We start from the raw sequence: 6,343 nt of genomic DNA on the forward strand, positions 1-6,343 counted from the left end.
TGTTGAAGAGGAGTGGAGAGAGTGGGCATCCCTGTCTAGTTCCTGATTTTAAGGTGAATGGTTCCAGTCTTTCTCCATTTAGTATAATACTGGCTGTAGATTTTTCATATATGGCTTTCACTATTTTGAGGAATGTACCTCTTATTCCTATTTTTTCTAGTGCTTTCAACATGAATGGATGTTGTATTTTGTCAAATGCCTATGTCATATGATTCTTATCTTTAGCTCTATTGATGTGATGTATTACATTGATTGATTCGCGAATGTTAAACCAGCCTTGCATCTGTGGGATGAAGCCTACTTGATCATAGTGTATGATTTTTTAAAATTTGTTTCTGGATTTTGTTGGCTAATGTTTTATTGAGGAGTTTTGCATCTGTGTTCATTAGAGAGATAGGTCTGTAGTTTTCTTTTTTTGTTGGGTCTTTCCCTGGTTTGAGGTGAGAGTAATATTAGCTTCATAAAATGAGTTTGGTATTGCTCCTTCTGTTTCTATTTCTCGGAAGAGTTTCAAGAGTATAGGTGTTATTTCATCTTTAAATGTCTTGTAGAATTCCGCAGTGAATCCATCTGGACCTGAGCTCTTTTTGGTTGGCATTTCCCTGATTGCTTCCACAATTTCGTTGTAAGAAATTGGTTTGTTCAATTTGTTTACCTCATCGTTATTCAGTGTGGGTAGCCTATATTTATTTAAGAAATCATCCATTTCTACTAGATTTTCTTGTTTCTTTAAATATAGGCCCTGGTAGTACCTATTCATTATGGACTGAATTTCTTGGGAATCAATTGTGATTGTTCGCGTGGGGCCTCTAATCTTGTTTATTTGAGTTTCCCCTTTCCTTTTTTTGATTAATCTTTCCAGGGGTCTGTCTATTTTGTTGACTCTTTGAAAGAACCAACTTTTTGATTTATCAGTTTTGTGTATAGTAGATCTTATTTAATCTCTGATATTTGTGATTTTATTTTTGTTATTTCTGTCCTTCTAGTTGTTTTAGAATTAACTTTTTCTTGCTCCTCTAGGTGTTTCAGTTTTTTTTAAGGTTATTTACATGCTCTCCTTCTGTCTTTTTATTTATTTATTTATTTATTTTTTGGGGGGGGCCCCTTTCTCTTTCTGGCCCCGCTCGCTCCGGCCCTGCTCGCTCTGGCCCGGCTAGGCCCCCTTTCTAGCTCAGGCCCAGCTTGCTTCCGCCCGGCTCGCTCCAGCTTGCTCTTGGCCCCGCTCGCTCCTGCCCGGCCCTGCTCCTGGCTTGCTCTGGCCCCCCTTCTGTCTTTTTAATATGCATTCCTAGTGCGATAAATTTGCATCTTAGAACTGCTTTTGCTGTGTCCCATAAGTTCCTTTGTGATGTTTCTTTTTTTTTGTCATTATTCAAAGTATCCATTCATAAATTATTTATTTCTCATTAAATGAGCACAGAGTCATTAACATATTAATAATAGATATGTTTATTATCACATACCCATCAGTGCGGCTTTCAATACCACTTGAAGCATGCATATCATCCTAGAGACAATCAGTTTTCCAGTGCTTCTTATTTGATACATATTACTGCAAAGCCATAATAAATTACTGAGGAGGTATTTGGTTTAAAAAAAACAATAAATCATACTGCTAATACAAATCAACTCTTGTTACTGGACAAGAGTTTAATAGTATTTATCTGGTAATTCCTATGTTAACTGGAAAACATCATGGATGTATTGCCATAATTCTCTTTTTATATTGCTGTAACCTTGTATATTTTCTGTAGTTTTACAGTCATTATTGTAGGAGGTAGTTTGATGCAAGATTGTACTCCATATATGAAAAATCCAACAGATATCTAAATATTTTAAATTAAACCAATTATCAATGAAAAACCCATGATACACATAATTTTTAACAAAAATCTGTTTCTGAAATTTTTCTACTTACTCGTGGCAGTAAAATAATTCTCTCAAATTAAGGCACTACTAGGGTAATACAACTCCCACTGCAAGTGTTCTAAGAATAATTTACATTTCAAACTGCATAGATTTCTTATATGTTTGTTAACTTAATGTCTTTATCACTTAAAACCATAAAGAAATATATTATACAATTACAGAAATGATGTACCTCACAAAACGCTTTTTTTTTTAAAGGTGGTTCTTTTGTACAGTTAGTTCCTAATGACTCTAGTAGTAAAATAACTCAATACGGCTTGGCAAAATGCATAGATTAAATGTATTTTTTTGTCTTCTCCCATCTCCCTACCTACCAAATTGCAGAAACGCATACTGTATGTTGTAAAGCATATGTAAGATATTTAATTTACTTATCAACTCCACCATAGGCAATCAACAGTAAAGCTTTTTCATTCTACAGTAAGGGCACTTAATTTCAAGTGTTATCACTGCTTTCAGAAAATAGTTTTTTATAATCTTGCAAGAGCCCAAAAACTTAAGTCATTTAAGATAAAAAAAAACTTGTCTCATTTTGAGATATTTTCTTTACTCCTTTTATGAGCTGTTCTTGATAGTGATGGCATTCTACTTGAAAGTAAAAATTCTTTCCTCTCACTCATATGAGGAAAACTGTGTTCTATCATGACTGACAGGCATTTTCTTAGACATTCAAAAAGGCAGCACCTTTTAAAAAAATATATCAAGCTAAGCTTCCCCCAATTGTACTTGCATTACATAGTAATAATTAATCTAATCTACCTGTAGGCAAACCTGCAATTGGAAAAAAAAAAAAAAAGGAAACCTCTGTGTGCTTTTGTGCCAAAGCAAAGACAGAATAACAGCAATCTTAACCCTGAAGCCTGTGATATTTGGGTCAAAGGTCAAAGAAATAGCCTGTCTGCATTGCATGGTTAAAGAAGCCTGGTTTATCAGGAAGCATCCCACGATTCCATTCGGCATAGGTCAAGGTTAACTAGTTTTTCCAGATGTATTTTTGACCACTTTTCAAAAAGACTGATTTGCAGTGGATCTTGTAGAAAGTGTTTGAGGTGAGGCACGAACAAAACCAGATGGTGGATTCTTAGGGATCTTCTTTACTAAATGTTACCCATTTTTTCTGTTCATCCTGAGAACATGCTAGCAGCAGCATATCTCTTGCTGATGTAACATCATAACTTACTTTACATGGAGAAATTAAGTCCTCTTTCTTATCTAAGTGATCTCTGTGGCACTTAACATGGCATCTTCGACACTCCAGGGCATGGGTGGCTTAAAAAGATGCCAGAGATGTTTGGCACAGGCCTCACAGTTGGCAGGAAAATGGTAGAGTGTAGGAATGAACTCATGGCCTTCGTGATTTTGGAAATTAGTTTTTTCAGCTTGTTGTACTGGTTCCATTTCTACTTCCTTTCTACATTCTCCTTCATTTGCATATAGTATCTGGAATATTTTAGGAATTTCTTCAGTTTCAGCTCTGTACACATCTCCTTGGGTTACAGGTCAAACATGAAACAATTTATCTATGTCCAATACCATAGATGGATTGGATTGTTCCTTATCTTGTTCATCATTATAGAATAGAATTTTTTTGCTGCTTACCACAACATACTGTTTCTTCCAGCCATATCTTTTGATGTTTCCTCTATGTGGTACAGAAAGCCAACCTTCAATTCTTGACTGGAAGGTTTCCATCAGTTTCATCAGCACTAGGGAAACTAGCAACACTAGTAGAATCCGAAAGGTCCAATAGTTTAGCACGTAACTGTTCAATATCACTCTCTTTGCTTGCAAGCTGCATCTGAAGTTTGTTCTTATGTGTACATTCTTCTACCAACTGCGCCTGCATGTCATTCAGTTTCTTCTGATGTTTCACTACCATCTGGGTGAATTTTTCTCTTAAGTTCCAGCTGTCAAACCGAGTCTCAAAACTGTCCCCAGTCGACATGTTGCTCGCTCTTGTGTGACAATACCCTCGTACCAGCACCGGCAGTGGAAAACAAGTTCAACCATCTTCCTCCGTGGCGGTGGGTTCGCAGCCGGGGTCACCAGGTGCGCCCGCTTCCCGCTCCGACCTCCCCCCTTCACTAAGGAGACCTCCGCTCTCCAGACCCTGGGCTGGGGACGACAGCGACCCACAGCTGCCCGGATTGTGATGTTTCTTGATTGTCATTACATTCAAGGAAGTTTTTATTTTCATTTCTGATCTGATCTGTTACCCAGGGGTTATTCAGAAGTGTGTTGTTCAGTTTCCATGTGATTGAATGTTTTTTGACTTTGACTGCATTGTTCAGAATTAGTCTGACTCCACTGTGGTCTGATAGAATGCATGGGATTATATCAGACCTCTTGTATCTGCTTAAGTTTTCTGTATGAACTATTATATGATCTATTTTGGAGTGTGTTCCATGTGCTGCTGAGAAAAATGTAAAAAGTTTCACCGTTGGGTGGAAGACTCTGTGTATATCTGTTAAGCCCAGCTGGGCTATGGTGTCGTTTAAGTCGATGGTGTCTTTGCTTAACTTTTGTTGAGTTGACCTGTCATTTGTTGAGAGTGGTGTATTGAGGTCTCCCACTATGATTGTGTTTGAGTCTATCTTGTTCTATAATTCTAAGAGAGTTTGATGAATTTGGATGTTCCTGTAAAGCTGAATTTTTAAAATGAGATTGATAAGTTGATAAAAGAAAAAAAATCAAAACAAAACAACAACAGAAACAACCATATATACTACCAACACCATGAGTTTTGTGAGCTGGGAGACAAAGCATTCATTCACCACAACACAAAACACAGTCTCAGTTTCTTAGATCGAATTCCTCTCAAATCTTTCCTCCACATCAACTTCTGAAAAATAACCATGTAATCAAGAGGTTTATACACCAGTGTACTCATCTTTTTTACTGAAAGTTGAATGGCATGACAGAGCAGACAAAGGTGCAGATGCCTACATCGTGATAGTTGAAATAGCAAAGCCCAGCAAAGGTTAAAGATGAGAAGAGCACGAGGGCTGTCCTGGCAACTTTTGGCAATGTGTCCCCATGAACATAATCAGTAACAACTTGTCCAAGGCCCCAGTAACTATGGAGTGTGAGGGCTGCAGCCGGAGTATAGTCTATCGCAGAGCAAGGATTCAAATATGCAGCTGGAGGCAGGCCTAAAAGGCCAACAGCAAGAACCCTCTCACCAGTCCAATGGAGAGATGCAGCTGTGGAACCAGCATATCGGCTTGGCGACAGGTGAATTTGTTGTGTTCCACACCAGCCTGGGGTAGGTGAATCCTGGAGAAATGCTGACACAGAAGTAGGTCTAATCACTGGGGCTTGGAGGAGCAAAGCTCAGTCTCCTTGGGCACCGCAGAGGACACTCAGCCTTAACAGTGCTGCCATCTTGCATCTAAGGACTCCCCGATAATGTTTTAAAAGGTGATGTCCACAGATGTTTGGAATCACTAACTTTTAGCCATTTTGTGAATGTTGCTAGTAAAGTTAGTAAGTAAAATTAATGGAAGAAACTCATCTGCTCTTGAGATGTAATGACTGCAATATCTTACTCTTAGTACTCAAAGACCTGCAGCCCAAACTCTGGTAACCAGCAATCGTCAGCCCTGCTCCACATTACCCAGTCACACCAACAAAGCTGAAGAAAGCCCTGCTTAGATGCCTATTCCAAAATGTGCCCTTCCCCTGACTTCAAACCCCAGGAATGAAACAAAATAAGCAAGCAAACACAAAAATCCTAGCAGGCTTTTTTTTTTTTTTTTGTGAGGAGAATAACACCTGTAATCCTAGCTACTCAGGAGGCTGAGATCTGAGGATCAAGGTTCAAAGCCAGCCCAGACACAAAAGGACCTGAAACTCTTATCTCCAATTACTCTCTAGAAAATGGGGAGTGGAGCTGTGGCTCAAGGATAGGGTGGCAGCCTTGAGCTAAAGAGCTCAGGGACTGTGCTCAGGCAGAGTTCAAGCCCCATGACCCACAAAAAAGAAAAAGAAAAAGAAATCCTAGCAGTACATAGAACAATCTCACAGTGGAGGCAGGTGGTTGCAAGATAGACTACTATAGAGACTACAGTCATGATAATCAGGACCCAAGACTGAAAAATTTTCTAGGACCTGCAAGATGAAACATTATACTAAATAATCCTTTTTTTTTTTTTTCCGATAGTCCTGGGGCTTGAACTCAACGCCTTGTCACTGTCCCTGAGCTTCTTTTGCTCAATGTTAGCACTCTACCACTTGAGCCACAGTGCCACTTCCAGCTTTTTCTGTGTATGTGGTATTGAGGAATTGAACCCAGGGCCTGACGCATTCTAGGCGAACACTCTACCACTAAGCCACATTCCCAGCACATAATTTTTTTTTTAAAGGAAATGTGCATATCTTCATTTTCTTAGTACATATCTCCTATTAGCTAGGA

At 38.8% G+C, this 6,343-nt stretch overlaps 1 pseudogene; it reads right to left on the bottom strand.

Annotated features, from left to right (window-relative positions):
• Window positions 1-4,824: 4,824 nt before the first annotated feature.
• Window positions 4,825-5,313, bottom strand: LOC150055222 (succinate dehydrogenase [ubiquinone] cytochrome b small subunit, mitochondrial pseudogene; annotated as a pseudogene).
• Window positions 5,314-6,343: the final 1,030 nt, after the last annotated feature.

Source organism: Megascapheus bottae, chromosome 14 (assembly GCF_031878675.1).
Source record: "Megascapheus bottae isolate mThoBot1 chromosome 14, mThoBot2.hap1, whole genome shotgun sequence".
Classification (NCBI taxonomy): domain Eukaryota; kingdom Metazoa; phylum Chordata; class Mammalia; order Rodentia; family Geomyidae; genus Megascapheus; species Megascapheus bottae.